At 35.6% G+C, this 18558-nt stretch overlaps 1 long non-coding RNA gene across 1 annotated transcript; it reads right to left on the reverse strand.

The window, feature by feature from the left end:
• Window positions 1–1313: 1313 nt before the first annotated feature.
• Window positions 1314–14236, reverse strand: LOC120317733. Its single transcript, XR_005559304.1, has 3 exons — window positions 14108–14236; window positions 13069–13176; window positions 1314–4196 (listed from the first exon to the last, which is right to left on the reverse strand). It is a non-coding gene; the product is annotated as an uncharacterized LOC120317733 (long non-coding RNA).
• Window positions 14237–18558: the final 4322 nt, after the last annotated feature.

Raw genomic sequence — 18558 nt, forward strand, 5'->3', positions numbered from 1 at the left:
AATGCTGGCTGTGGAATTTTGGGAGTTGAAGTCCACATGCCTTAAAATTGTCAAGGTTGAGAAACACTGAGCTAGTGGATATTTAACCAAGTCATTTGATGTAGAAACCCAAGTAATAACGTTTTATACTGTTAGCTGTGCTCACTCAGAACCCAGTTTGTGTAACTCATATCCAAATGTAGAAGCTATTCTATTAATTGTAAACATGAATTGTTTAATGTAAAAAAATCTGAATGTGTTTCAAGTAAAAGGAAGAAATTTAATGGTTTTTCTCCTTACAGGCAACTATGCATTATTTCAGTGTATTCTAAAAAAGGGGGATTTACTATTTAATGCTGTAAAGACCTCAAATGAGACCTATAGCAATATTAGTGAATATTACTACTGTGTTATCTTGACACTATTTTTTCCTCAAGGCTTCCAGATTATTCAAAAATGCATAAAGTTATAGTTATATGCATCATCATATAAATGTAACCATAAAGATGCATTTATTACCCTTCTATCAATTATACTGTGCATTTATTACCCTTCTATCAATTTTACCATGCTGAAGAACATACAAGTCTGAACAACAGCAAGAAAATATGAAAAAATATTTGTAATTCTTTCTTTCAGTGTTTACTCCACAACTGATGTAATATAATAAAACCTGTGTCTGTTTCAACTATGCTTCTTTTCTTATGATTAACATATATTTAACTTTCCTCATCATAAGGCATTCAGTGGAAGTGATTAATATATTCCAGGATTCTTTGTTATATCATATTTGAATAAGAGTGTGCATCCAGCTCAAGGAGAATGGGAAGCCCTTAATAGTCCAGTTCTGCTTATTTGCAGCCAGGCACCATAAATAATGATTAACAAAGACCAGCATAAGGAATCAATTGGATAACTATGGGATAAAGAAGCTTTTGTAGTATGAATTATATCCTTGCACATCAAAGTGAGTCACATGAGGTTGTTCTTTCCACATGCAAGCCACTCTGGGTAGTGCTCTGTTTTCATTCAAAGAAAGTAGCAAAGTTGTAAACATGGTATTTGCTGTGTGCTAAATCTTATTTTTCCACTGAACTTTTTTTTTTCACTGAACTACTGGAGTTCCACATAGTTGAATGCTATACAGTACAGCTGAGATCCCAATCAGTGCTATGTCAGCCTTTGAAAGAAAGGACATGTCTCTTCAAATCCTAGGACTATGTAAATGTACACTTTAATGTTATGGAAATTATGACAATCTGATCTCAGCCTTGATCTACCCTTAACATGAAACTTTAGGGAGCAACATCTAATTTTACAGGTCTAACTTCATATTTAAGAGAACATTGCATGGTCTGTAATTGTACTGATTATGAAGAGTTGCTGTTAAATGGGAAAAAATAACTGGTTCTGAACATGCATAATGAAACAAAGTACTTTTATTCTGGTAGCACACTCTCAACGTTTTGTTGATTGCCTACTAAAATACTATCCTCACAGTCTTTAAGATAAATACTATTAAAAACCACAGAAACATTTTATTACATCATTAATTGAAACATTTTTGCATAACTGATATTGATTTTCTTGAATATGTTAAAAGCCTGGAGAATAACAAAAACCATATGCACCCAATAGGGACAATGTCACAATGCTTATGGAAATGTTGCATGCTTTTGATGGAAAGTGATGGAATAATTGCTCATGAAGATAAATATGTGTATATATTAAGACCATTAACAAGAAGAAGCCATTATCCGGTTACTTTACAAAGAGGAACTGATTAATATGTTGTCCAATCAACATGCATACAGCTTGCATTATTTTACAGAGTCTTTAAGAGAGATATAAAACAATAAAACAAGATTTGGGTCCCTGGTTACATATGCAGATTGACAACAGATTGATCTTTCCATCCAAACAGATATACAAAAAGTTCATTGATCTGTTGATTTCTCAAAATGCTTATAAAAACATGAACTTGCATTGTATATTTTCCATTTATTGAATGAAACCTTTCTTAAGTGTTAACTGTGGAATAATTTGTGGAAAGATTAATTCCAAAAAGAAAGCAATTCTCTGAGTGAATATGAATTCAAATAAGGTATTAGATTTGATTTTGCTTTATATTTATAGTTGCTTTTATTGTCCTATAGAGGTACTGTAAAATACTTTGCTGATATGGTGACATTCTAGTTCTTAAATATTTTCTCTGACACATTTGTTTTTTTGCAGCATGATTTTGACCAAGCAGTGTTTCCAGGGCAATGTGGATTTGATTCTTAGGCCAGATCTACTAAATATTTTCAAAGGTCCCCACAAACATAATTAAAACATAATTGTATGTTTAGTTTATATTCAGCATTAATTAAGTCTGTGAAATAATGCAAGCTGTTTGCTTAATATTATCTTTGAGCTTTGGACAGTATAGAACAGTTTCCTCCCCACCCCCAAGGTATTTATTTATTGTGTTACTTTTATTTCTCATTTTTATATACCACTTTTTGATCCACTGTTCCCAAAGTCCTTAATAACAGGGAACCTGATGGGCTCCTTTACTTATAGTCCTTATATAAAAATGTGGTTTATGATTATCTGCAAAAATCTGAATTCACTTCAGGAAATAAAAAAAGTTTCAGGGATAAAATAATTAGCAAGCACCATAATAGCATTATCACTTTTTGTTTTATCTCTACTAAAGAAGAATAAATATCCTGCATAGGGCTTATTTTTGAACTGCAGAACATCCTGATCCAATGGTGCATATAGCTGTTGCTACATCCTGTTCCACCTTCCCCTCTGATTATCCAAGTCATTGCATGTCTCCTAGTGTGTGCATGGTTTAAATTCAGAAAGGAAGGGAAGAAAGGGGGAATGGGATAAGGATAAAGGGATCAAAGTTCACTGAGGGTACCTTTATTAAAATCCCAAGCTTGGAACTGGAGAATATATTTCAAGAGACATTTTTTGGTAAAGCTGTCAGAAATAATTCCTGGGGGTAAAGGTGGGCAAGGGTTTTGCCATCTTGACATCAGCACCACTTGTTTTGTCTGTGAATCATGACATCATGCACAAAAGGGTCAGAGCTTGTGTCATGATGAAATGACACTGTTTCCATCATTTTAATGAAAGATTTTGATCTTATGGATGCCTCTGTAACATACTCAGCATTGTAAGAAATCATACTAATATTTTGTTTTTAAATAATGACATAAACCATGCAAAGTACCTTACTAAATATTAAAAATGCTACCAAGAAATGAGCCTTTTTTTCCTTCAATGACAGAATAGCATTAGTATGAGATGGGATAGAAATCACTATCATGTGTTCCCTATTTTGCAAAACACTATGTGTATTCCTTTTCTATGTCCAGTGTAAATATCATTTTCATATCAGCCTCAGTCTTGTCAGGTAGAACCTGTTTCTCTTCCATAACATTTATTAGACAGAATTAAAATTAACTTCTGGGTCCATTGTTCAAAAATATCCTTCTAGATGTCCAGTGTTAAAATATTTTGCTTCATTCTGTTGAGTTTAAGAGTTTTTGTAGGTTGCGTTTAAGAATCCTCTTTTAATTGTAATCTTTAGTTCCTTCTAGTTCTCTGGGTCCACTTCTTAAAATCTTATTATTTTTAACCAAAACTAAAGCACTTTACCACAGGAAGGATTCTTTATAATTAATTCCAAAATCTTATTTCAAATTTATCTGTATCCTAGTCCATTTGTAGCTTTTTTAGTTTCAATTACTCTTTTGGTGCTTATACCAGAAAAAAAAGTTCTTAATCTTATAGTTAAAACTTCTTTCACTAAGGATTAAAGGAAATTCACCCAGTGCAATCAAACCTATCAATCCAAAATTTTCTAAAGTCGAATAGCAGTTAACAAGCAATTTCTGAAAGTAATGAGTATGCAAACTTAGTTTCAAAGGTGCTGACCATGGATTGAGCAATACATTTATTCCTCTGCTTTCCCAGAACTCTAAAACCTGCCAAAGACTGCTAACTTGTTGTCTTCTCACAGGGTGCAGCTGTCTTGAGCACTTAAAGCATGGTCCCAATTCTCTCCTTGTCCAGAGGGGAATTATTAAAGAGCCAGACAACTCTTCAGCTTTTTATTTTGCTGCCGTTGTCAGGTCCACTTTTCAGGGCTGCTTTCAATCCATTATTTCTTCTCTGAAAGTCCAGGCATTCTGATGGTCCCTTTTGAGGAGATACAGCTGCAGAAAAGGAAGAAGTAATTATATGGCATCCTAAATCTCATAAGCTGACATACCAAGTTTTTGCCTTGACCTTCCCTTCTGCAGCACCACATTGTGGATCAGATACAAAGACATGCAAAAGCAGGGGGAGCTACAGTCTCCCTCCTCTCCCAAAAAACATGCATATTAGATTGACAGAAGCATTTTCTTTTACTATAAATTGATCACTAGAGATAAACTATTGGTTTAGTAATAAACTGTTGGGATCTATTGGAGTTCAGTGGCTAATAAATTTAAATAAATAAATAATAAATGCATACAAACATATCAACATTTGGTATTTACAGTAAGTTCCAACGTATTACATTATAATACCATGTTTTCCCGAAAGTAAGACCTACTCCGAAAATAAGCCCTGGCTTGATTTTTGGGGTGGCCCTAATATAAGCCCTACTCCAAAAATAAGCCCTAGTTTGGAGATTTAGTGCATACCTAAAAATCAAGCTAGGGCAGGAGTGAGGGGTATAGCTGCCCTACACACCCCACACCCATTTACCATTGCAGCCAGACCTCCCATGAATTGACACCTGCCTCACTTCACTGGCCTACTTCTGCGGTGCCCCCCGGCCTGCATTTCACCATCAGAGGCCTTCTGGAAAGACTTCTGCACCCAAGATCTGTAGCTTGGTTCTCGGCTGCAGAGGCCTGTCAGGCCTCTGAGGTGAAATGCAGGCTGGGGGGCACTGCATGCGTCAATCCAGAGCTCCATTCTCAGCCGCAGAGGAATTTCCGTCTGCCACAGAAGAAGTGGGCTGACTGGGCGCCCACCACCACAAGGTGAGACCATGGAAAAGACACTCCCCGGAAAATAAGACCTGGTACCTCTTTTGGAGGCAATAAAAATAAGAGTGTGTCTTATTTTCTGGGAAACACGGTTGGTCTCTAATCTATTGTACCATTCAGGAAGAATGTAAGCTATGATATTGCTGCAGCATTATAATGTCCCCCATTGACCAAACCAGATTCAGCTCTGGTCAGGTCACATGAGTAGCTCCCAAACTCTGAAATTTGCAGAGATATACAGTAGAAGATCATTTAAATTCACTGAGATAGTTTAACAACTTAGAAATACAGAACAATGATATGTAAAAATAAATAAGGAATAACTTGCTCAATAGATACTGTTTTAGTTCTAAAGAAAAGTGTTATGAGCTTTTGTTTTGTTTTCAATTTAGTCATCATTTTCTTCAATAATATTAGCAACTCAATAGTTCAATTTTAACAGCAGGATGGCTGTTCAGGACAAACCAGTGAGTTTGTATCACATTGATTGGCTTTTCTTTATATGAACAAAATCAGTGATGGGGGTAAATAAGATATATTGACACTAATGTTTCTAGAATTTCCTGATTGGAAAAGGCTGTTTTTAGCTCTAGACTAGAATATCATTGCCATAGAATCCATTTTCCCATTCTCTTTCTTGAACCTGCTTCCTAATCACAGATTAAAAACATCACCAGCCTGTTTGATTTGTTGTTTCCTTGCTTTCTATAAAGACAAGTTGCACTAGACCTAATGTTGCCCCAAAGGCTTGTGAACATCTTGTATCGTTTACACAATGTATTTTTCCTGAACTGTGCTACATTTGTGTCCTTGAAATTCTTCTGTAGTTGCTAATCACTCAGCATTTGAATAGATCTCTGCTAGAGGACTATGCATTTGTTCAGGAGACAGATACTGTATATACAGTATCTTTCATGTATACTCATGAAAACATGTATACTCATGTTTTCATGAGTATACATTTCTCAAGATACTTTTTCCCTTTATATATGATTTAATATGACAAAAAGGCATTACAAATTCAGAAAAATGTGAATTTTGAGTAAGTTTCACTTCAGACATTGCTTTAAAAACACAAGAATAGATTCAGTCACTTTAGGAACTGAAATTAATGTGCACCTTGATCCTAGCAGCAAGGGCAATACCTTAAATTTCTTGGAAGATCATTATTACCCTAATTTATTTTCTATAAAACAACGAGAAAAAGGTTTTGGGAATACTATAAATAATGTATTGGCTGATCAAAACAGCTTGATGCTGACCCTCTTATTTTTTCCAGCATTGATTTGACTGAGTAACTTATTGTCCCCTTAAATTTCAGTTGTCTTGTTTAGCAAGTTAGCAAAAGGTTTTTCTGAACCCTGCAAAATATTAAAGGAAAAAATATTTTTAGGCATTAATGGCTTAACAGCAAAAATTCAGTCTTAATGCTATCTTAAAATAATTGATTATTTACATCTAGAAGAACAATCTTTTGAGTGAAGGGCGTATTTGAGATTGGCAGTGCCTATCACAGCAATCACAGAATTTCTATCACAATAAAAAAAGCAAACCTTCTGGAAATTTCCAGTGAAAAATGTGCAAATAAATATGATGTTGATGTTTATTTCTGTTATTAAAAGAGCTTTTTAAAAAGGACAAAACTGCTGGAGGCATCAGAGAAGTATCTTGGGTCATGTTAGCTCTTCTGGAGAAGATGCTTCTGATTATAATAATTCTGACTTATAAAATTATTGGCTTAAGACTGTGAAGTGAATCTAAGAAATAAAATATAAATGGTGGACCTTTCCACCATTTCGTTCATTCAGTGACCGTACTCTTAAGTACTACAAGTATTGTAAAGTACAACTTAATCAGCTCCATCTGTAATTACAAATCATTTGTCTGCATTACAATCTTACTCTTGTTTAATGTAGCTCTTTCTCAAATAAACAGGTCTAGGAGTAAAGGCTTAACCTTGCTACAGTTATTTTAAGCGCCAATGAACCACATTTTTCTATTTTCCATCTTTTCAGACTGGTATTTCACAGAGTCAGAGAAAGAAGAGAGCTTTTAATTCTGCATAAATAGCTATGTTACAGATTTAGATGAGTGATGAAATGGCTGTTACTACCCATTAGCAAATATGTTATTTTTATGGGTGTTCATACTTTTCTTTGCAAACTGTGAAAGAAGGCGATACATTCTCTATGATTCATTTTATGAATGGATCTGCAATGTCATCTGCTGAAATCTATGCATAGTCTAAATCATTTTAAATGCAGTGCCTTCACAAATAATTTCAACTTATGTGCCAAGAAATCTTGAACTGTAGGCTCAGAATAAATCATACAGATGTGCATTCTGTCATCCCCATCAAGAAGGAAAGACTTGGTTGATGAAGTAAAAGTAGTAGCAACTCTCATGGAATTTATGGAGTGCCTGATTTCAAGGGAAACGAAAACTGAGCATAATCAAACTCCTTTAAAAGACGATTCAGAGCAAGAAGGTGACAAGCAACAGGGAGAAAGCAGAACTATTTAACTCGTTTTTTGCATCTGTCTTTACACAAAGGGAAAAAACAGACCAACCTATCAAAAATAGTGCCATAAAAAACAAAATAGAAAAACAAGCTAAGATAGGCAAGAAAATGGTTAGGGAGCACCTGTCCAGCCTAGATGAGTTCAAATCGCCAGGACCAGATGGATTACACCCCAAGGTTCTCAAGGAACTGGCAGATGTAATATCGGAGCCACTGGACTATATTTTTCAAAGATCCTGGAACACAGGGGAACTACCAGAGGACTGGAAAAGAGCTGATGTAGTTCCCATCCTCAAAAAAGGAAAAAAAATTGGATCCAGGAAATTACAGACCTATCAGCCTGACCTCAATATCTGGGAAGATCCTGGAAAAGATAATCAAACAATGAATCAACGAACACCTAGAGGCAAACAAAATCATTACTAAAAGCCAACATGGGTTTGTCAAAAATAGATCATGCCAGACAAATCTTATTGCATTCTTTGACCAAGTGACAAAATTAGTGGATCAGAGGAATGCTGTGGACATAATTTACTTGGAATTCAGTAATGCATTTGATAAAGTAGATCACAACCTACTACTTGACAAGATAGAAAAATGTGGGGTAGACAGAACCACCACCAGATGGATCCGTAGCTGGCTGACCGGCCGTACTCAGCGAGTGGTCCTCAATGGAACTGCATCTATATGGAGGGAAGTGTGTAGTGGGGTGCCCCAGAGCTCTGTTCTTGGCCCAGTGCTCTTCAAAATCTTCATCAACGATTTGGACAAAGGGATAGATGGGGAACTCATCAAATTTGCAGACGACACCAAGCTGGCAGGAATAGCCAACAGTCCAGAAGACAGGCTTAAGATACAGAAGGATCACATCTGCCAGTTCCTTGAGAACCTTGGGGTGTACAGAAGGATCTGGGGTGTACAGAAGGATCTGGGCAGACTTGAACACTGGGCACTAACTAACAAAATGAAATTCAATGGTGAAAAAAGCAGGGTTCTACATTTAGGCAAGAAAAACCAAATGCACAAGTACAGCATAGGTGGCACCATGCTCAATAGTAGTAACTGTGAGAGGGACCTCGTAGTCCTAGTAGACAATCACCTAAATATGAGCCAGCAGTGTGCTGCAGCTGCCAAAAAGGCCAACAGAGTTCTAGGCTGCATTAACAGAGGGATAGAATCAAGATCACGTGAAGTATTAATACCACTCTACAATGCCTTGGTAAGGCCACACTTGGAATACTGCATCAAGTTTTGGTCACCACAATGTAAAAAAGATGTTGAGACTCTAGGAAGAGTACAGAGAAGAGCAACAAAGATGATTAGGGGACTGGAGGCTAAAACATATAAGGAACGGTTGCTACAATTGGATATGTCTAGTTTAACAAAGAGAAGGACAAGGAGGGACATGATAGCAGTATTCCAATATCTCAGGGCCTGCCATAAAAAAGAGGGAATCAAGCTATTTTCCAAAGCACCTGAAGGCAGGACAAGAAGCAATGGGTGGAAACTAATCAAGCAGAGAAGCAACCTAGAACTAAGGAGAAACTTCCTGACAGGGAGAACAATTAATCAGTGGAACAGCCTGCCTCTAGAAGCAGTAAATGCTCCAACACTGGAAGTTTTTAAGAAGAGACTGGACAGCCATTTGTCCGAAATGGTGTAGGATTTCCTGCCTGAGCAGGGGGTTGGATTAGATGACCTCCAAGGTCCCTTCCAACTTTACTACTATTATAGTTCTCAGTAGTAAGCAAGATCTCACACCAGAAATTAGAAAAGGTTCAAAGTGAATAAGTTTCCCTAGACAGTAAAAGCACAACAGACAATTCTTAAGAAGAAAAAATGGAGGATAACATAAAAAGCCAATAAGGCTAGACAGAAAACTTAGTGAAAAATCTGAGAACAAAAACTGGAGAAAGAACTTAGTCACAAAGGAAGCATTCAGCCAGAACTATAGAACTTCTGACAAGAAATGCTTGACTGCTTGAAATGAGCTGAGGTTAGCAAAGAATGGTAAGAGTAATAAAAAGAACTTCTTTATATATGCTGAAAATAAAATAGAAAAAACCCTTCAACATACTATCTACTCAGTGAAGAGAGTAAAGTCATAACAAATAACAAAGCAAAGGTGAAGCTACTCCACTACTATTTTGGTTTTGCTTTCTGCAGTCTCAGTGTGTAAATTCCACCAGAAAACTGAAGAACAGAATGAAGTTTGAGACAGACAGAAACATGAGCAGTGAATATCTCTTTGGTTTATAATAGTAATAATAATAATAATAATAGTAATAATAAAGTTGGAAGGGACCTTGGAGGTCATCTAGTCCAACCCCCTGCTCTGGCAGGAAACCCTATACCATTACAGACAAATGGCTGTCCAGTCTCTTCTTAAAAACTTCCAGGGTTGGAGCATTCACCACTTCTGGAGGCAGGTTGTTCCACTGGTTAATTGTTCTAACTGTCAGGAAGTTTATGATTCTATGGTTTTTCAGGCAGAGCATGTATCCATGCTGAAAGGTCTGGATGACTATCACTGTTTGAATCTTGTAAATACTGCAAAAATTTGTTTCCATATTCTATTTTCCAAAGCCAAGTGAAATACAGTAGCTATGACTAACCAAACCAAGCAAGATTATGTTTGCAGTTCTGGTTCGACCGTGTCCCTTTGCTTTGTGAAAATTAGCTGAAACATGGAATTCTTGCAGGCTAATGTTTAATTTAATATATTTAGTTTGATTAGATTCTGACCTTTACAATATTATTTTAAGCTTCAATTTAACATCTTTGGGGTGATGAACCATTTTTTTCACCTGTCTTACTCTGAAGACTAAGACAATGGACTTGGCCTTAGTGATTGAATGGAAAGAGGAAATTTGATTTTGAATATGCCGTACAGAAATTTCAGTAGTAATTCTCTTCTAAAGAAAGAGGGAAACAAAGCATGGTAGTCATGAGTTGGGTCTATTGTGAACTAGATTGGTGGCTCAAGATATACCATCCCTAAAACAGCAAAAGATTATTTAGACATGGAAACAGCATAGCATAGATTTTATTTGCATATTTACTTATATGCTACCTTTTTATTCAGAATCAGTCCTCCTTATGTCTTACAATTTAAAACCTCAAGTATTATAGAATATGAAAAATAAAAACAAATAAACTAAAGCATGGATATTACATTCACTGACTTTAAGAATCCTGGCTAAACTGCTGTTTTTTTCAGATTTTCTGAAGGTTAAGTGGATGGTGGTCAACTGTAGGTCTCAAGGGGCAACATTACACAATGCCATATCCCAGTGCCTGGAGACTTTGAGGATATGCCTTTGGACTGTGGGCCCACTAATTCCAGGACTTTTGTCATCTTTGATGCTGGATCTCAGATAGTTCCTGTGAGCAATCTATGCATCCTTCTAGACAGAAATTCTGCTCATTGAACAGGTGGCAATCATGGCTAGGAAGGACTTTGCACAGCTTTGTCTTGTGCATCACTTGCACCCATTTCTGGACTGGCAGGCCCTACTTACAGTAAGCTCATACCCTTGACAGTTCCTGACTCAACTACTGCCCTCGAAAAGTATCTGGAAACTTCAGCTGGCATAAGCAATGGCATAAGCAGTTATAGGCTCTCTGGAGCTACACTTTTTCTCTGTGAGCTGAATTGGCTGCCAGTTTGCTTCTAAGTCCAATTCAAGATGTTGATTTTAATCTTTAAAGCTCTTCATAGCATGAAACTGGACAATCTCAGAGATTGCCTATCCCCAGTTACATGAGCCCACCCCATTAGATCTATCAGACTAGGCATGTTGTGAGTACCATTGGCAGGTCCAAGGAGAGGTGCCTTCTCTGCCATGGCAATAGGCTAATAGAATATTCTTCCCCTTCAAATTTAGATTAGCTCCATCTCCATTGATATTCCAAAAAGTTCTCGCCACCTGGCTATGTTGTCCAGCCTAGGGCAACCAGAGACTTGTTCAGATGACTCCATTGTGGAGGTGGCCATTTTTATCTTCCCTCTCCTATGGTTTTGTATCTCTTGCTTTTATGATATTTATTAATAAGGATTTTTATATTTTATATGTTTTGTTTTGTTTTTCAGAGTCACTTTCAATGAGATGGGCAGCTATATAAATTTAACGAAGAAACAAAGCTCTTCTTTTAAGTTGCTTGATAAACAGGGTTTTGAAAGCAGAAGCATATTCAGAGAGGCCTTTTAAGAACAAAATAGCATATCTGTTCTTTCCTAATAAGAAAGGAGATCTACTGGGTAAGCAGCCTTTAAGCTATTTAAGTCTTTAAAACATCAAGGTTGATATTTTAAATTGTGCCTAGAAAGCAGATGATTGAAAGTAGAAATCTTTCAATATAGACATCATGTAATAGTGGTAAGTTGTCCTAGTTAGCAGCCTAGTGGCTGCCCATGCAACAATTACAGCTTTCAAACACTTTTCAAGTATAGCCACATGTAAGACATGTTCCAGCTTGTAGGATTCATTCTGGCAGTGGTTTCAGCTGTGAGAATCTGCTTCTTTCTCACTCCTTTCTACCCTTTCAGGAGAAATCTAAGAGTGCAATTCCCTGCTGCAATAGGTCAAATTGCTTTCAATTTAGCTTTTCCTACTTTCATGGCACCTATTTTCAAAGAAAGTGAGTATTAAAACTGTTTTTAGCACTGAATGCAAGGTTTGAGCCTCAATCAAATGGTATAATAACATAAGAAAGATCCACAATAATGAGAATGAAGCAAAGATAAAAGAAGCCTGCTGTTCTTCTAGGAGGTGGGATTGAACGCACTAGTAAATGCAGAAAAGCAGGTTGCTAAGCACTCAGTAAATAAAGCAGAAAATATCTAGGCTAGCCACCTATGCAGGCTCTTGAAAAGAAATGCTTTCTTTATTTGCTGACAGTGTTATGCATAAAAGAACGAATCAACTATCCCCAAGTCAGCCAATGTTTTCAAGACAAAAATGGATGGTAGAAATGTCATGGTAAAAGAAGCTTATGAGAGTTGGGAGAAGAAGAAAGAACAGACTGTTACAAGTTGACATCCCATCATGTTTGTAATTCTTCTGTAACACAATAGACTAGAAAAATGGTAAATCTCTTTCTTTGAAACAATCCTCCTGAATTAAGAACAGTAGAACAACAATTCTTTTTGTCACTTTGTGCTTTAGAAGTGAGGTATTAATTTTTCTGTCATTCAAGATGTTCCAAATTTCTGGCACTTTTTCTGATCCCTCCTGGTTTGATATCATCCCATATTTTACCAATTTTGATGTCACTACTTCTTGTCCACTCTGTTGCATCATACAATTAGTAACTAAGTAGCTTTTTTCAGATGGATACAATATATTCTCCTCCCCACATTCACAGCAAGCATAACCAAATCCTGTTTATTTAAAGCATCATAGAACTGGATTATATTTGCCATTATAGTAAAGTCTTGGAAGCAAATGTGTTTTGCCAAATATCAGGCTAACTAGGACAGCTAACTTTAAAGTTTGAAGGTTATCTTCAAAGTTGTGCTCTTACCAACTCAAGGTTGATTCAGCCTTCCATCCTTCTGAGGTTGGTAAAATGAGGATCCAGATTGTTGCAGGCAATATGTTGACTCTGACTCATTGTTTAAATGTTCAAACTCTGAATACCAAAAATTTCATAACAAAATCAGAAATTAAATTAATATCTTTCTTCAACTAATATCTTCATCCACAAATAATCTGTCACTTAAACTACAAAGTTGTCATTCAATAATATTGTCCTATTTTGGCTGCAAAAAACTGAATGGCCACTAGACAGCAGCAAAGAGTTTTATGTTTCTCTTTTCTACCATCTAGATATCCTTTGGATTGTTGTAGTCCAAATATGGTGGTCCTAATATAGTATTTCGCCATATTGTAAAAGGAAAGCAATAGGATGGAGGAAATGGAGAAAAAAACCTTACTATAACAATTTATTTATCTTCAATTTAAGTGCACATTATTCATTTTTGCTTGATCAATAGGATTGCTTAATTAAAGCTATATTGGAATGGTTTTAACTAACATAAATTTGCAATGACATTTTCACTGTTTTGAAAATGGAATTGTCTTTGACCAACACAATCAAAATAATAAGAAAAGAATAGTTCTTCATGACAAGAAAATTGATTTACCTGGTTAGTTTCAAAATTTATCTTAAAAACTCATAAACAAATTGTTCATTTGAAAGAATAAGACTTTAAATTAGGACACAAATAAATAAAAACACCAGGAGAACTATTAATAAAATGTGATTAATTTAAACCATACACAAAATGTTGATCTAAGAGTTATATGGATGTGTAGTTCTGTACACATTCCTACCAAAAATATCAAGTGTTTTGCCAACAAGATGAGGAGAGAGAATCCACCAGATTCTAAATCTAAAAGTTGCAGCAGTTGCTTGCAGAAGCTTATTAAAATCACCATGAAGCTTGAGCCAATATATTCAGCAGCTTGGGAAACAAAATCACCCAGAAGGAGCAGCTGATAATATGGCTAATGTCAGTAGTTATACTATAAGACTTATTAAAGAACATTCCATTCCATACCATTCCATGTCCAGTCTGATTCCTTTCCATTCCATTCTAGTCTGAGTCCTATAGCAGTCATTAAACAGACTCCTGATCCAGTTCATCTATTGTACTGATATTATTTATATTTGTGTTCTTTCAACATCCAGTGTTTAAGCGGGCTGCCCCAGGTCATGGAAAAAGACTTGAATGGCAACATCAACGACAAGTGAGGCAGCCCTTGACATTTTGAGAACAAAGATTAGTTTACAATGCAAATGACTCATATAGTGCCCATTGCTTCCCCTCTCTGTGGGACCAATGGGGAATCTTTCAAATATAAATATCAGAGACATAAATAGAAAGAAAATCCCTGCCAAGTTCTTACTTGTTTTATATGAATGGCTGCTACAAGTTTACTCTCTAGCCACAAGATAGCTTGCATCAGATTCTTTTCAGAAAATAATGTATAAATTAAGGACATCCTTGCCAAATGAAAAATGTAAATAAATGGATAATTATTGTTATGCTAAAAGTTAGTAAGACAAAATCATGATCATCATACCTACTCTTTGTAGGAAATTGTTGATCATCTCTATAATTAGAGTAAGTTTGGTTGCAAATGCAGTTTTCTGGGAGCTCTTGATCCTATTTAAGAAAATATCTGGGTGCCATTTGAAAACTACCATTAACAGGAGCTTATTAAAAAATGAGATGTGTTTCATCCTAAATAATTTAATTTAAATGCCTATGAAATTGCACAGCGACATAATTAAAATAAAAATATTTTAGAAAAAAACTTTAACATAATTACATTCATTCCACTTTATGCATTGCAAATGTTTTTCTACACAAACAATGATAATAAAAGCACATTTATATTTAAACTTGTAAAATAAATTGCTTCTCACACAGTTATCAATTAAGAAACATTGACATCAATTATTTTCCCCAAACTATCCTTTTAAATAGACACTTGTGTGCAGTATAAATCTTATTTGTGAGCATAAATGTTATAAGTCATAGGGCACTTCCAAAGAGTCCTTTTGCACCATTCCAGATTTCACAATGTCCTCAGTGAAGACTAGGGAAAATAACATGAGGAAAACTATATTTTATTTAAAGTATTGCACCTTTGGACAATCTATAGGTGGTTCATTTTCCCACTGGCATTTTTTTTTTTTGCCTCAGATTATTTTTGGTTCTGAGCTTCATGGCACCTGGCTATAGACTGTGTGTAGAATATAGATCTCCTATGTAATTAATTAATTAAAAAAATCCAACCATATGGCATTGGAAAAAGTATACAGGAAATCCTTGACTTACAATTTTTCCTTAGTGATTGTTCAAAGTTTGATGGACTTGTTTGGGAATGCTCACAATCCAGTTCCGAAGGTTCAATGACTATCCCCCATGGTCACATGACATTATTTCTGGAACTCAGCAAATAGTCTTTATTTACAGCCATTTGTAGCATCTCATAGTCATGTGACCATGTTTTACAAAGTTTTTGCTGAAAACTGGCATTAGGTTTTCCATTTACTGGCCATAGTGAACCATTGGTTTGTATAACATCATGGTGTTTGCGTAACAATTACTGCAAAAAAAGTAAAATCAGATCGGTCACATGGGTGACCCATTTTACGACTGTCATGACTTATGACTGAGATGGGTGGGATCCATTATAGTTGTAAGCTATAATTGCAAAAATGTTGATTTGTATCCTTTCATTAAAATGTACAAGAGGATTTTTAATGTAGACAGAAAATGTGCAGCTAGAATAATTTCCAATTACCCATCCCTTAGATACATATAGATAAAATGGATATATATTATATAAAAAGATACATAATGTGAACAAAAAATAAGGGACTAGGATAGGAGGGCATGCTAGCAATTTATTTTATTTCCCTTTTTTTATAGAATTAGAATTAATGGATTTTTTGTTACATCAGGAAGTACTACAAGTTGGATACTGATTGGATGATGACTGCACTGTTGTTGATACGGTGAAAGCACTGATCAACAAGAACCTGTTGGATGTTCTTAGCATTTTGAGATCAGCAGAACTGAGAAGGAATCTTTGTTGTTTTGAACTATTTTGAAAGAATGGGGGATGATAAGATGGTGTAGAAGTGAGCATAAACATTCAACCTCTGCTTTATTCTTGGATATTCTATATCAGGAGTCTTTACACTTGGCCCTTTTAAGACTTTTGGACTTCAACTCCCAGAATTCCTCAACCAGGAAGAGCCAAGTTTGAAGATCCCTATTCTATATTATAACCTGTCATAAACATTGCTTCAATTGAAAGCTGTATTATTACTTTGTTCAATAACCATAGCAAAATAACAGGTTCCTGCTTTGAAATAAGTCCAGAAATTGTATTTTCCTGTATTTCCCATTGACTTCAATGCTGGGAACTTAAAAACTCAATTTTTGCAGTCCAGGCCATTTAGTTAAAAAAAGATTATTTAATTTTTCTTGAGTTATTATATATTCATGTAATCTAAATATTCATGGCCACTACTAGGAGTAAATTGCATTTACTTGGAATGAAGCAACAGAAAAGATTCTAGTATTACACAATGGAACTCCACAAATCTCCAAATTTTATATCACCTCTAAAGTGAATGAAGAGTAAATGTAGCGGAATAGCAGCTTTCATTTGGCTCATGTATCATTCCTGGGCAGCTGTACAAATTAGAAGAAGAGGACAAACAAATGGCCAACAATCACAATGAAGACAGGCTTAGTGAGAACTTCTTATCTAAAATCTCCCTTTCCCCTTCTTAAGCTGCCATTGAACTCATGTTCCCTAAATCTGAAGTAAGGAACTATCTGTGGAAGTTGAGTACAGTTTAATCTGGACTTTCTAACCCGATGGCTTCTTCATATGCTGAGTGTGCAATGACGATTCATTCTGAGAGTTGCACATTTTGAACACACCAATTTAATGAGGGTTGAACTAACTGATGCTATTGAGCAAAATGTCCAGGAATTAAGATAGCTATGTTCTTTATTAATCAGCATAAAACAGGAAGACTTATTTCCCAGCTTTGCTGTCTTCATAGACCTTATCTGCATAAAACTATCCTCCATATGCACCTATATATAATACATTATTTAAGAAACCAGTTAAAGCCAATATTCTGTGTATTCAGTGGCATCAATACCATGAGCTTTCCCCTTTCCAAATTAAATTACGAGACCTTATTTACACAATCAATTTAACTAACAGCAAACATGTGATAGACTTAACAGGCCCTGGCTTGTCTCCCACACCAAGTTCAACTGAAACAATATCCACATGGTTTTATTTTTAACCCAGTGGATATCATTACATGGACAACTTTTCCCATGGATACAGAGACTTATAAATCTCAGAATGACCCTGAATATATATCTATGGGATTTACAGGATTCCATAGTCAACATACATTCTTTTAGCATGGTTTAAATTACTATATACTATATAGCCATGTAGAAGAAATTGATACAACTGCTACAAATTTCAGACCACAAAGTTGTTTAATCAGCAAAATGTTTGAAGCAAAAATGATAATGGTTATGATTGTTTACCATGGGACCACAAATACATCTGGTAGGTTGTGATGGTCTTTTTAATAGAATTCACATATATTTATTCTTATCATGCCTGGATGTGAGTCATATAATTTGATGCTTACCTTTAGAATCAAAATACTATTTCTACACAGGAAGCAGCTTTTGTGGCCTGAAAATTAATGCTGACTTGATCAATATTATGGAGGCTTCTTATTAGGTTCATGAGAAGGCTAGGTTCTTGGAAGTAATGTTTGCATTGGGTGTGGGGCCAGATTCTTGGTTCTTGGAAATAATATTTGCATTGGGTGTGGCTGCTGGAAAGATTCTGGCATACTTCTAACATAAGAGGACTTCAGCTGGTGCAGTCAGGAACTAATGTAGGTAAATGATTCAAGCACTTACAGGTTTGTGGAATGTATAATCCTCTGCCTGAGTATATTGATTTATTTAAACTTGAAGTGGGTGGCTGTTCCAGCACTGCATAAAGGGTGGTAAAAAGGAAGCAGTTGCTTTATCTCCAGGGAAAATGATCAGGATATCTTGTGGTCTGTCTGGATTTAAAAACACCAATCTAATCTCTATGATTAGAGCCAATGCTTCTTGTCTGTTTGTCTGTATACATATAGTATATAATATATATTGGTTGTTTTCTTGCAGATGTTTCATTACCCAAACTAAGTAACATTAATACTATATATGTATATAGTTTCTCTTGGGTGAAGTGATTGGAGCAAAATGTAGTGGGTACTTTCATACCAGCTAACATTATGTGGCAGATAGTAGCACCAGCTTTAGATGGTGGGGTATGATAAAAATGATCTTTCTTCATCAAGGATTGAATCAGAGATAATTTAATAATAATTTATTATCACATTTGAAAACTGTATGGTGTTAATGAATCTTAACCCTTTTGCCAGTAAGCA

Source organism: Crotalus tigris, unplaced genomic scaffold (genome assembly GCF_016545835.1).
Source record: "Crotalus tigris isolate CLP2741 ecotype Arizona unplaced genomic scaffold, ASM1654583v1 scf7180000019802.547583, whole genome shotgun sequence".
Classification (NCBI taxonomy): domain Eukaryota; kingdom Metazoa; phylum Chordata; class Lepidosauria; order Squamata; family Viperidae; genus Crotalus; species Crotalus tigris.